Source organism: Suncus etruscus, chromosome 4, assembly GCF_024139225.1.
Source record: "Suncus etruscus isolate mSunEtr1 chromosome 4, mSunEtr1.pri.cur, whole genome shotgun sequence".
Classification (NCBI taxonomy): domain Eukaryota; kingdom Metazoa; phylum Chordata; class Mammalia; order Eulipotyphla; family Soricidae; genus Suncus; species Suncus etruscus.
In genome coordinates, this window is record NC_064851.1 from 115953853 (window position 1) to 115969211 (window position 15359).

At 34.6% G+C, this 15359-nt stretch overlaps 1 non-coding gene across 1 annotated transcript; it reads right to left on the reverse strand.

Annotated features, from left to right (window-relative positions):
• Positions 1-1900: 1900 nt before the first annotated feature.
• LOC126007485 (U6 spliceosomal RNA) lies at positions 1901-2004 on the reverse strand. The gene has a single exon (XR_007495050.1). It is a non-coding gene; the product is annotated as a U6 spliceosomal RNA (small nuclear RNA).
• Between the last annotated feature and the right edge of the window lie 13355 nt (positions 2005-15359).

Here is a 15359-nt window from a genome sequence, read left to right on the forward strand (position 1 = left end):
TTACAAAGGTTCACTTTCACCCAAAGGAATTTTTTCTTCTGCCAAATGGGCTCTCTGCAAAATAGACTAAGCAATTAAATAAACTAAAGGCAATGATCTGTGCAAATAAATTAAATAGCTTTATACAGAATGCTATCATTTAACTATCTTAGTATTTGAAGATAAATATAAAAGTGGGGATATAATTACAATTATAAAACCTCATTCCAATCATTCATGAGTTTGTGAAAAGTATAATACTCATCAAAATTAAGATCCCTTCAGAGAGAATTAAATTTTTGTTGCCAAACCATGTGATTTCTCTATGCTAAGTATATTTGCCCACTTTTCTAACACAGTGAGTGCCTCCCCTTCTAATATAGTCATTTTCATCACCCCTCCATTTTTTTTGCAATGTTTTAAAGCAGAAGAGAAGTAGGAAACTAATGTGATAATTACTGGAAAACTTTCACAGGTAAAAGTTCCTAAGTAAAATTAAGAAAAATATGGAAAAGGTCTTTGTGAGAAAAATAAATAAATATAAATAACTTCAATAAAGAAATAATTATTTCTAGTAGTCATGTGAAAAGAGAAAATCTGAACTTAGATGAAGAGTGTATATTAACTTACTTGAAAAACTCATTTAAAAGACAAATATGCTAAGGAAAAAACAAAATGGAAAGGGGAAGCAAAAAAGAATGTCTAGAAATGATAAGGAAGCAAGGGTCATAGATCTGGGTCCTCTCTATGGTGACAAATTGAGGCATGTATATCTAAACTACTAGACCAAACTCAATTGTAAGTATGGGATGAAGACTACAACAATTACACGTAATAATCTATGCCAATAAAGAGGTGAGGTGAAATCTAGTGTCAATTATGGAACAGGAAGATCACAGAGTCTGGGATTGAAAATACAAGCATTGTATGCTCCCAAACTTATAAAAAAAAAAACTTGGTACATTATGGTAATTAAACTGAAAATTTTAAAAATAATAAAAATAAATAAAAGCCAAAGAAAATGGGTAGTGAAAAAGAACATAAGATGTTTGAAATATAAATATATATAAATTTTAATATGATATTACAATACCAGTGATCATATAATATTTCTAATATAAAACATAAATAGAAATTATTAAAATATTTGAGGATAAAAATAAGACACAATTATCTGATGTGGATATGATTATCAACAATTTGGAGAAAAGCATTTTGCATGCCATGATACATGACATAACAGCCACTATAAATGGAAGAAAATTTCTCAAAGTGACATAAGATATCTATAAAATTGCATAGTAAAGCAAAACTCCTCCCACATTGTCACAGTTCAGAAAGTGATTGAAGAAACCTTGCTCATAAGAAAGCTCTTCTTTGCTGTACTGCCATAGTCATAACTGTAATCTGAAGTCTAAAGATTTCACTTGCTTCTCTCATGAGAATTAAAAATGACAGCTGTGTTTTTAGAACTTTACAACCAGACCAATGTATAGTGTCTGGATGTGTGATTTTATTTTTCTGAACCCAGATAACTTTATGATTACATGATAATTTATATTATAAATTTACATAATTTATAATTCATATAATTTATAGTCTAATCTTGAACTAATCTTTACAAAATGTACCTCCTCAATATGAAAACTCATAATGATGACAATTAAAATAAATTTGTCTAATAAAGGAAAATTAAGATAATAAAAATTTATTGACATGAAAATGCCATTTAACTGCCTCTAATTAATTAGAAAAAATACATAAATTTTGTTTTTAATTTACCTACTCAGGTCATGACCCCAAATAACAAAAAACATACACGATTTTATGCTTTAATAGGGTAATTCAACCAAATTTTGGTATAAGTCTCACATTTTTGGTTATCATAATCAAAGAACCTGTTTTTTATTTTTTATTTTTGAAAAATATGGATCACCACAAATTTTCATGTCATTGTTGCGCAGGGACTATGCTAATTTTCTCTGTATTGTTCCAATTTTAGTATATGTGCTGCCAAAGCAGCACCTGAATTTTAAATGATAAATTGACTTGGAGATTTTAGAAGAAACCATATTCTTAAGAAAGTTAAGCAAATCTACTCATTAAATCATTATAATTATTTAGTTTCAAAATAAAAAAAACCTCTACTTAATAAAATGTATAGAAAATATTATGGCTGATTGCTCTATGGCATATAATATTTTTAGTTTAGAAATACTGACATTTGCTTTCATTTAATTATAATAAACTGTCTCAGATGTTTTTGTTCCTGTTAAAATGAAAACAGTAAAATAATATAAAAAATGAATATAAATGTTGAATAGACTCTTCACCAAAAAAAGTATAGCGACGGCCAATAGATTAATTAAAAATATCTCGGATCTCAGATAAGGGGCTAATATCCAAAATATACAGGGCACTGACAGAAATTTACAAGAAAATAAACATCTAATTCCATCAAAATATGAGGAGAAGAAATGAACAGATGCTTTGATAAAAAAGAAATACAAATGGCCAAAAGGCACATGAAAATTGCTCCTGGTCACTAATCATCAGGGAGATGCAAATCAAAACAACAATGAGATACCACCTCACACCACAGAGATTGGTGCACATCACAAAGAATGAGAACAATCAGTGCTGTCAGGAATATGGAGAGAAAGGAACTCTTATCCACTGCTGGTGGGAATGCCTTCTAGTCCAACCTCTATGGAAAGCAATATGGAGATTTCTCCAAAATCTGGAAATTGAGCTCCCATACAACCCAGCTATTCTACTCCTAGGGATATACCCTAAGAACACAAGAATACAATACAAAAACCCCTTCCACACACCTATATTTATTGAAGCACTCTTCACAATAGCCAGGCTCTGGAAACAACCAAGATGGCCTTCAACAGACAAATGGCTAAAGAGACTGTGGTACATATACACAATGGAATATTATGCAGCCATCAGGAGAGATGAAATCATGAAATTTTCTTATACATGGATGTACATGGAATCTACCATGCTGAGTGAAATAAGTCAGAGGGAGAGAGAGATGCAGAATAGTCACACTCATATATCGGTTTTAAGAAAAATAAAAGTCATTTTTGCAACAATCTTCAGAGACAATGAGAGGAGGGCTGGAACTTCCCACTCACTTCATGAAGCTCACCACAAAGAGTGGTGAGTGCAGTTATAGTAATAACTACACAGAGAACTACCATAATCATGTGAATTAATGAGGGAACTGGAAAGCCTGTCTAGAGTACAGGTGGGGGTAATGTGGGATGGAGGGAGATTTGGGACATTGGTGGTGGGAATGTTACACTGGTGAAGGGGGTGTTCTTTACATGACTGAAACCTAATCACAATCATATATGTAATCAAGATGTTTAAATAAAGAAAAAAATGGAAAAAAAAGAATTGGTTAAAAGGTTCCTATGAGTTCTTTAGAAAGAGCTTTTTATTTCAAATGAAAGCATGCTTTCCTTATATTGGGGAATGGTACATTACAAACAATTCAATATAAGATCTGGTCAATGTTGGAACCTGGTGCTTCATTTATTAGTAAGGTTAATATTACCAAGAAATAAGTTCTTTGTGAATTGTCAACAATTGACGAGAAGCAAAAGGAAAATGGATTTAATGGGAGGAAGGAAAGAATACTGATGTACTCATAAAACTTTAGTCTTTTATAAGACCATGGGTGGTAACTTGCCACATCCTAGACAGATAACTGAGTATTAGAAAAATGCTTGGTTTCATTCATTTGGGGTGAAATTTAGGATTCCTTAACTTTTCAGAGGGATAAAAGAAAAGGGATGATAGATAGAAGATGTCTTTGAGGATGATGAATATTTTAAACGTAAACAAAAATGCTTAAAATCTGTAAATTTGAGGGGCTGGAGAAATATCATGGAGGTCAGGCATTTGTTTTGCATGCAAAAGGAGAGTGGTTCGAATCATAGCATCCCATATGCTCCCCCGAGCCTGCTAGGAGTGATTTCTGAACATAGAGCATGGAATAACCCCTGAGTGCTGCCGGGTGTGACCCAAAAACCAAACCAAAAAAAATCTGTAAATTTGAAAAGTAAACAACTGTATCCCTTAAAATGATTATTTCAATGTTATGTATCAATAAAAATGTAAGAAAAATGTTTAAAAAATATCTCGGATCACTGATTATCAGGGTAATATAGTTCTAACAGCATTGAGGTATCACCTCAAACATGTGAGCATGCTGAATGTCCAAAATACTTACAGAAGGACAAATAGAGATAGCAGAGAAGTGGACAAAAGACAACCATTTACTGATAGTGGGAATGAAAAATGTTCATCCTCTACTGAAAACAGTAGGGTGAGTTCTCAAATCTTATAAATGCATCTAATCTAAGTTCTAGACACTCAATCACTAGTTTGTACAAAGAACAAAGAACCATATTTTTAGCTAATATGTGTACACTTACATTCATTGCGTCACTCTTAACAATAGCCAAGACAGCTTAAGTGCCCATGACCACAAATGCCCACAGATACAACTTTAGTGCTTATCAATGAGTGGATAAAGAAATTATTGTATATAGAATAACTATAGTGGAGGTCTACTCACAATGTGAAAAATGATGCTATTTTTAAAATTAAAAAATAAATTTTTTTTTTGCTTTTTGGGCCACACCTGGTGATGTTCAGGGGTTGCTCCTGGCTCTCTGCTCAGAAATTGCTCCTGGCTTGAGAGACCATATGGGGCGCTAGGGATTGAACCAAAGTCCATCCTGAGTCAGCCACGTGCAAAGCAAATACCCTACCACTGTACTATCTATCGTTCTGGCCCCAGAAATGATGCTTTCATAACAATATGGATGTAATTAGAGGGAGCAATGTTAAGTTAAATAATTCAGAAGGAGCAACACACATCCCATGAGACAGATGAGAGATTGAAAATCAAAACATGACAACATTCAAAGTCAAAGAGAATCATCCATCTTCTTGGTTACTCGAACTGTAGATCTGTTGTCCCCAAAGACACAAAGAGCCCAACTAATGGTGGAAAGGGGTGTTAAATATCATGGTGATGAGTGTAATATGGTAACATGCAACTTAACAAGTGGAAACAAACACCTACAAAAGTGAAACATTTAAAATATAAATGAAAAATCATTGTGAAAACAACAAATAAATATAAAACATAAAAGTAGAGATAAAATATTTTCCTTAATGATATGTGATAAATGAATAAACAAAGAAGTATATTCACCAGTGGATCATCATTGTGCTCAAAACGAATGAAGTTATTGTTTCATCTAGAACTACAGCCATAAAACTTGAAACTACAATGCTAAGTAATGTGAAACCAATACCAAAATATCCTCTAAACCCTATCCCATTACTCTCAAAATGTGTAAATATAAGCCTCTGAGTTGGATCTTTAGATACTATGAGTCATTCTCTTTCCATGATACTAACATTGCATCCTAAGTCCTGACTCAGTTTGTGGCAGCTGCATCTTCACAGCATCTACCTGTCCTCCATCATTAGTCTAAAGAGCTCATTCCTCCATTAAATTTTAACACTCTTTAAAAGCCCTTTGTAGTTTAGGGCTATAAAGCCTCTCACCGATCCACAGCTCTGCCTCTGGTTCTAGCTCAGGCAATAGATTATCTGTACTTAAATTTTAGTTCCTTAATTAATTACTGCTGCTTTAGAACAGCTAGTCAATGGAAGAATCAATCACAATTCCTTGACCTTTGTTTATTTCCCCAGGTAAAACTCTAGGGGGAAAGAAATATCTATAGTTATCTCTTTTTCCCTGATGACCAATGAATGTTTTATAGACAATAAAAATCATTGCAGCCAGCTGTTATCTCCAGAAGGCACCCTACTTTTTCACTTAAAAAATAGCAAAGAAAAAAAAGCTAAATACTGCTTCTCTTTCACCATTTTAATTTTGAGCAACATTCCAATCATTAATTCTTTTAATCAGCAAATATTTATTCAGTATCTACAATAAGTTGGGACTGCTCTCAGTCTGCTGAGTACATTAATGAAACGGGAAAATTGAGCTCATTGCCTCAAGGAGCTTTTATCTAGTGGAGAAATAGTTTTCAAGTCTTGTAAATGCTACAGTGAGGAAATAGGATAATGTGGTAGAGATTATCTGTAAGTATCTTCTAGACAGCAGAGACCTCATTGCAAAGATGATAACTGAGTATAAGTCTCAAGATGAAAACTAAATATCTTTGTAGAGATCTGAGAAAAGCTTCAAGCAGAAGGAGCTTCAAGTACTATGTTGCTAAGACAGTTATTATTAGTTATTTAAGGTAATCGTTGAATGAAAAAAAAAAAGAAAAAGAGCTATGGCACTGAACAGTTACCCAGACTAAGATCAGAGAGGGCTGCACAGACCAAAGGAAGGATCATTTTTACCATGTGAAATGGAAAGTGTAGTTTTGTCATTTTATACTTTGAAAGAAAAATAAAATCCTTGATGTTGTGTAGAAAAAAGTGGTCATGTATGTGAAAGAACAGAGAAAAAAATCAGTTAGGAGACTAAGAGGAATGGCAGTGGTAATTTGAGGTAACTATTATACAAAAATCATAATAATCAAGACTAGTATAACAATATTACATAAAACTATACACATATACTATAGTTAGTGTTAAATTTATTTTTTTAAACTTTTTATAATTTTTTAATTGAATCACCAGAATTCACACATTTACAAAACTGTTCATGAAGAAGATTCAGTCATGTAACAAGTGCACATTTCTCTCTCTCTCATTTCTCTCTCTTTCTCATCATTTTTCCCTTGTTCACACTGATTTTCAGTATTGTTACTGAAAGGCTATTATGTATATCACTTATCTTCTTTCAGCACCCAGTTCTTCTCCAGAGTGATCATTTCAATTCATTGTCAAAGTGGTCTCTTCTTTGCCCAACTGCACTCACCAGCTATTTATGATGATTTTCTTACAATGGACTGGACCATTGTCATTCTATTGTCATTGAATATTAAATTCATGCTATAATTTCTTATGAGTGTGATCATCTATGTTAGGCAAACATTTTTTGGGTTTTTTGGGGGGCACACCCAATGACATTCAGGGATTACTCCTGGCTATGTGCTCAGAAATTGCTACTGGCTTGGGGGATCATGTGGGATGCCAGGGATCCAACCGAGGTCTATTCTGGATCAACCTCATGCAAAGCAAACACCCTACTGCTGTGCTATATCATTCTGACCCCTAGACATGGATATTAATCATAGAAATTTTGAGATTGATTTAGGAATAAATTATATTTTGAAAATGAAAAGCTAATAGAACTTACTGACAAACTGGACATAAGATATGAAGAAAGAAGAAGCAAGATCACTGAATACTGATAATAGTAACTGAGATATTGGATGGGGCACAAACTGAGCATTAGCATGGAGTGAAATGTGAACCCACCAGCATTCTTTAATAAAAGTCATCACTTGCAATCTGATTATACTTGAAATTTCGCTTTTAATGGATTATTACCTTCAATGATGTCAAAGAGATTAGGTCCACATGATGTAATGGTTTCCATATACGAAAAGGAAGAGAGAATGTACATTATCTAGAGAGAATTCTGATAAAAGCCCATGTGAGAAACTGGTGAGATAGTAGGCATTTACTATTCAGGAAGACAGATTATATGAGAGCCAATATTGCTCACCCCTATTGGACTTATAGCCTTCAAAACCAGGAAATAAGTTTTTCTTGCTTAAATAACACAATCTATATTATTTTGTTATAGGGGATTAAGCTAACTTAGGCAAATATATAAATTTTTGGAATGAGTAGAACATTGTGACAGATATTTAAATAATTAAAAGATAGTTTTCAGGGGCCGGCGAGGTGGCACTAGAGGTAAGGTGTCTGCCTTGTAAGCTCTAGCCAAGGAAGGACCAAGGTTCGATCCCCCAGTGTCCCATATGGTCCCCCCAAGCCAGGGGCAATTTCTGAGCACTTAGCCAGGAGTAACCCCTGAGTATCAAATGGGTGTGACCCAAAAAAACAAAACAAAACAAAAGATAGTTTTCAAGTTTTCAATAGTGTAGCAAATTAAAATGTATAATATCTAGTATTCAGTTATGTTTTATAGGTGCATAGATTTTTTTATATGTAAGACCTAAATTTTTGGTTAATATTATATTGAATGCATATGAAGATATTAAAATGGATAAAACAATAGTGGAAAATGAAACAAAGAAGAGGAAAAAAGTGAAGAGGAGATAAATTAGAGGGAAAGGAAGAGGAGCAAAAGGGGGTAATGAGAGGAGAAAGTATAAGGAAATTGAGAACCAAATGGAAGGAAAATGGAGGGAAGAGAGAAAAATTCTGAAGGCCAAATCTCTAGTCACTAAGAAATTTAAGAATGCAGAAGATTAACTAAAAAGAGATAATTGTTAAAATGTAACCAGTTGGATAGTAATGAAAGCAACGAAGTGTGGTATCATTGATGTCAAGGAGAAAAATAGTCTTTTAACTATGAGAGAATAATGGGATTCTGCATCGTCACAATGGTGATTTAGACTCCCTGAGCAAACCATCTGCTGCACATTTAAATTTGCTGGTTAAAGGATAAAATGAAATAAATGAACAGAAGAGGACTATATATAAAATATGCAATGGTCAATCTATGTACAACAATGAACTCAAGTCCACAATCTGCTGTAACTTCCTCAGAATTCAATTCATTTTCAGTGATAACTAGACCAAGACTTCATTCTAGCTGAGTCAGACTTGTAGGAAGTCCAACTCTCATCTCTAGGAACAACTCAGGAAGTCAAAGATCAGCTTATGCATCAATCAGCTCCAAGTGAACAGGATTTGATTAATGGATGGCATCTTCCCTAATTCATGTCCCAGCATCCAGGAGATATATAAGTACCTCAACCCAATAACATAGGAAATTCAACTTGTAAAGTCCCCTTTAACTCTCACTTGCAAAAAATTTTCAATCAGAATACACATATAACTTCCCTTTTTGAACTACAAAGTTTTCCTGTATTTTGCCTGTCCAATTCTCTCCCCAAAAGCAAGTGATGGCCACTTCATCTTTATCTTGCTTTTCTTAAATATCTATTTATTCTTACCTTATGATTTTCACTAACTTCCATACAAAACTCTTTTAAAAGCATTGACAGGGAGGTAAAAATGAGTGTAGCCAATGTAAAACAAACACAATTATAGAATTCAATGAAGAAAATCAAACATCAAATAGGCTTTCCACCTAAATGATATTCTCAATATCTGATAACTTGTGCTTTATTTTATGACATCATGAAGTAAAGGTAATATTAGGCAGGATAAGCTCCAATTGGCTTTGAAATTATAACAGGGTTGTGATTCAATAAAGATTGAACGTTTTCACCATTAATACAGAAGTCAACATGATTTTCAGAATAGAGCAAAGAAGAATGCCCGTTTTTAATGTAGAGGACTCCTTGCTGGAAGGTACAACACTAAAAATATTCTGGAAAGACCCATGAAAATTGAGCTAGTTGTTCAAATCTAACTCTAATTCATTTCTGTCTCCCACACTCTGTTTGGAAGCTGAATAATTTTGTGTTACTAAGTCCTGTCATATTTTTTGAGCTATTATATTTTGAACCCTTTTGCAGTCTTCATCTTCATTAGGCATCTTTACTCATAATCTTGTTTTTAATGCACTTATATTCAAAATGTTTTACATGAACAAAGCACATTGTGATTTAATTTCTACAAGTCTAGAATTAATATAAGTAGCTGTGTATCTTAACAGTGATCTCACAGACTTGGGTTCAATACAGATGATAGTATGCTAGAGGCTAAATCAGAGGATATATATCAAATCTTTTCTCCACTGAATGATTTTGCAAACACATTCACAAAGAATGAGTGTTTTGAGGAATACACTTTTAAATTGTACTTTGTGCTTTCTAGAAGTCAGTGAACTAATAGAGATGTTATTTACCATTGAATCATCTCCCACTATTTACTTCAGCTCTTTACTGAATTCTATTTCTTTTATCTTTCTTTCATCTTGTTTTGAACAGCTTCTGTGATTTCTTTTCACTTTCCAATCAAGACACCCATAAAATTCCAATTCTAAGATGCCAATAAGCAGCATTGAACTACAGTATGATATGACAACAGAATTGCACACTCTCCTATCTTTGTTCCATCACTAAAGCCGCCTTTCTGCCTTTCTACACTGCCATTAGAATAGGAACAACCCGCACTTGCTATTTCCACTCCTAAGAATGTTCTTTGTTGGATGACCCCACATCTCTTGCCTTTGTTCCCATGTCATTTCATCTGAGAGGCAGACAAACAACTCATTGAAAATAAGATTTTTCATTCACCTTCTTCTGTTAATATGACACCCCTGATTTTTCTTCCTGAGACTTCTCATGGCACAATGAATATGCATATTTATTTGCTTATCCCCCACCACCACATCTCCCTCTTCCACTGACCCAGAATGCATGTGTGGTAAAACAGGTGTACTGTCTGTTCTGCTGGTGCATTATCTCAGCCATAAGAATGACATCTGGCACTGACAAGGCTTTTATATCATATTTATTGAAAGCCTAAATCAGTTAAGAAACATATCAAATTCTTTCTGTAGGAGTAAGGAGCTGATGTATCTTAGAAAGAACACCATTTATAGCTTATGTGGCCCTGCTAAAGACAAGTATTTGCTGGCAGATACTATATGTTGAGAAACTTATGATCAACATGAACATATACACTGCATATTGATGATTCATTGCTAATACTGAGGAATAAATTTTATGCTGAATAGCAGCTAAATGAATGTTAGTGCCAGTATGACTCTGATTTGATAATTTCTTTTGATGGCTTACAGAGTAGACCTTAAATTAATCATCTCTACTGACCTACTTTACAAATGCCATAGTAAAAACTTGCACATTCAGGATATAATTCCAACTATCTAGTAATAATTTGGGGAAGGATTTCTCTTTGGATGTAAGCATATTCTTGAGTCTCCAGCTGTAAAGGGACATTTCTGCTGAGTCTCTTTAGGAGGTCCATTACCCATCTGTGTGTGCTGGCATAAATTAAAATCTGTGGATGGCAACCAAAGCAAACCAAACCTGACATTTGTGCAGGAGGAGACTAGGGAGTCCTTGTCCCTGGTTTGGCTGCCAAGAGGGATGAATGAACAAAGTCAGAACAAGAAGGCAGGTGCCAAGCTGCTTCTGCAGTTTCTAGAAGATGCTCTATATGAAATATCCAGGAAAGCAAATAAAGTTAAGAAATGTAAATGCAGTTTCCATGTTGAGTGGTGAAATAATTCCATTCATTCTTTCACAGAAGAATCTTTACCAACTGCTGTGAACAGAGTGGGAAACAAGACTAACAAAACCTAAACTCCCACAGATTTTATGTGCTCAAGAAAAGGGAACAATTATTAGGCATATTCAACATGATGACTATGAATGTAAGTGAAAAGGAATAATACTGGCTTTTGAATATAAGGTGAGTAGAGGAGAGAAACTATGTAAAATTACATTGCCAGGAACAGTGAATGCTCAATTGATGAACTTTCAGAGAGTTAGGATTTAAAAATCATGTTGAAAATAATAAGAGATAAACTATATAGTAATTTATCATGACCCAGAAGAGCCCAATTATCACATGGAAATTGAAGGACAGTCATGAAACAACAGAGAGCCAGTATAAAGGGGTTCACTGACAAGGCTATTCATCTCATTCTCAGAGTACTAGAATATGATGGTCATATAAGAAACAAGGAGCCTACTCTAGCTTTCTAAGGAGCTCTTGTAAAAGACAAATCCAGGTGATTTGAACTAGACTGGTGAGAGTAGAGAGATCACTTTCAGAAGATGATGTCTCAGAGCAGGTGTTAAGTAAACTTACAATTAGCCATATATTTAGGTAAGAGCTATAGAGTCAGTGAGAGAGTACAGTTGGTAAGGCATTGGCTTTGCATATGATCAACCTACATTCCATTCCCATCACCACATATGGTTGTCTGAGTACTACTAGTGTTTATCCAATGCAATCAAAATGAAAGAGAAATATATTTAAAACCTAAAAGTTGAAAAATACCTCATATATTTGTAGCCTGAGCAATTTTGTTAGGAACATACAGAGGTTATCTACATCAAAATATCTACTTTATGGCCAAAGAGATAGCATGGAGGTAAGGCGTTTGCCTTACTTTCAGAAGGATGGTGGTTCAAATCCCGGCATCCCATATGGTCCCCCGAGCCTGCCAGGAGCGATTTCTGAGCATAGAGCCAGGAGTAATCCCCGAGCACTGCCGGGTGTGACCCCAAAACAAAAACAAACAATAAAAAAAACAACTACTGTAGACATATTATCCTGTATATTCCAATGAGATACTTGAATGCAGACATCAAGTACACCTCCTTTAGCTTCTCACATCTTTTGCTAAGATAGTAAGGTAAAGGCAATTGGAAGTCATTCTGTATGAATGGTGTTTGGAGATGAAGAATTGGAGATACATTTCTCAAGGGGGGATAAAAAAAGAGATCAAAGAAGCTGGGTGAGGAAAACTGAAGGAAAATTAATATAGAATAGATATGCCAATAAAATCTGGGACACTTCAACATACAGGAGTGTTAAATAATCAACCAATATCATTGACAGGTAGTAATTGGGAGTTCATACTGATTTTGATTCTGTCTCTACTAGAAATTGGGAGTGCTAGTGTGCTAATGAATTGGGGAGAACGAACTAATTACAGAATACAAACCCTGGAGCTGGAGTGATAGCATAGTGGATAGGGCAATTTCATTGCATATGGCCAACCTAGTTTTGATCTCTGGCATCCATATGCTTCCCAAGCCTGCCAGGAGTGATTCTTGAGTGCAGAGCCAGGAAGTAACTTCTGCGCACCACTGGGTGTGACCCAAAGGGAAAAGAAAAAGAGTACAAACCCTAATTAAGAACTACATAATAGGCAGAGATGGTATTCAGTGAGGAAGTAAGAGTGACTTTATCCCTTATAGCTGGATTGAAGTAAAAGGTGTAATGAGATCACTGATATTAATCCACATCTGTAGACTAAAGAAAGCAAGCCACGGGGTTTTTATTCCCGCATTTCTCTCATCTCTGTGAATATCAGAAAGGTCATTAACTGAGGAAATGAGTGAGGATTTAGGGCAGTGCTTCTCAATTATTTCCTGTCATGCCCTCATAGAAATAAAAAAAAAATTTTGTGCCCCCCGTGCGAGTGTAAATAGTACCTTTATTACAAAAAAAACTTTAACCTACAAAACAAAAATATATAAAAATTATTTAAGCTGACTTTTTAATCAGAGATGATGCCTGGATTAATGGCTACAGTGAGCACGTTTAACAACGCATAGCTTTTCGAAGTGGGGTTTGAAGCAGAAGACAGAAACACTCAGCTCCAGAGATAGTCAGAGACATAAACACGGGCTTAGTTTGTTATGACAGTGTTTGCCGAGGTCAAACGTACCCCACTTTACGGAGCCTCGTGAACCCCTCGGGGGCACGCCCCACTACTTGAGAAGTACTGATTTAGGGGAACAAAAATTATCGGAGGGTAGAGATAGTATACATGGGAAGAGGAAAGCAAAAGCATGATTAGGAAATTATCATTTTGGAAAGATACCAAGAAGTAGAGTATGGTCATTAGGCAACAGGAAAGGTACAGATGCTATGTTCTGTCAAAAGGAAAAGCCTAGTCTCCAGGGGAAGCAGAGTGATACTATTAATGATGCCAACGTACTTGGACTTTGACATTCAATAGAGGAAGTTCAGTGAGTTGGTTCATTCATCACTAAAACTCAAGAGCTTTTAGAACAGACCTGAGTAGGCCTGTTGTTGACCAGAAATTCCTCCATAATAAGATTTCTTTTCCAGTTTCTACCCACTATAATTAAAATATTAAGTAAAACCATAAAAACTCAGCCTGAAAAGCAAAGGAATAACAACTGTGCTGCTTTAGGAAATGAAAGTATGAAATACTGTATGAAAGTAGGGCAAGTAATGGAATATTTCAAATGTAAACACATCTATCCTGTTACATTATTTTAAAATGAATATTCGGGGCCGGGTAGGTGGCGCTGGAGGTAAGGTGTCTGCCTTGCAAGCGCTAGCCAAGGAAGGACCGCGGTTCGATCCCCCGGCATCCCATATGGTCCCCCCAAGCCAGGGGCGATTTCTGAGCACATAGCCAGGAGTAACCCCTGAGCGTCAAACGTGTGTGGCCCAAAAACCAAAAATAAAATAAAATAAAATAAAATGAATATTCATAAAATATTCTAAGTATTTTTTTTTATAAACCAAGGCAATATTTTCATGATTCGCCAATTTTTTTTTAATTATCTCCCTGAATTTGAGAAAGAACTTGAATCTACTGGGATTTGCATAAGTTACTGCAGCTGTTGCATACCACCAGTGTCTAACATTTGAAAGTGGCTTAATTAACATAAATTGCAACACTGGTGTCAATGGTTTCAGTAAAATTTACAATGTTTAATCCCTCAAACACTTTACTACCTAATCCAGATTCATTTTTTTAATGGGCATTTAAGAAACAAGAAACAATAATATTATTGTGTTGGTAAAAAAATTGTTTATAAGTACAAATATCTAACATATTATCAGTCATAGCATACATGTTCTATAAATATTTTTATAAAATTTGATCAGTTAAAAAAGTTGAGGAGGAGGCAAAGTGATAGTACAGCTGGTAGGGTTTTTGCCTTGCACATGGAATCAATTCCATGATACCAGATTGTCTTCAGAGCACAGCCAGAAATAATTCCTGAGTATAGAGCCAGAAGCAATCACTGAGCATTGTCAGTAATGGCTTAAGACCCCAAATAAAACTTTTCTTTGGATTGGTATCACTACCATCATTACTATTCACCTTTAGTCAAATCCACGAAACTTTTAAATAATCAAAGTAAGTACAAAATAGTTTTGAAAATGAATGAATTTTAATGTTTGTTACTATAAAATGAAACACATGCATGCATGTATTCCTACACATACATAATGCATATCAATACATACACAGAATATTTCAGTCAAAATATATAATAAGATAAGATGCTTGCCAGACATCTTAACTAACCTGGGTTAATCTCAGACATCACATATGTTCCCCCAAATATTGCCAGGGATGTAATCTTTGAGTTTCGACTCAGGAACAATTCCTGAATAGCATAAGCTGTAGCTCAAATACAAACAAAAAATCAAGTTCATTGGAACAAAAATTAAAGAGTGACAGATAATACAACTACATATTTTAAAGTTTTATCTTTCCTTAAAGTTTGGAGTAAAAGTACTGACTTGAAATCTCTTGACAGTAATATTGTTATTATTGCTACACT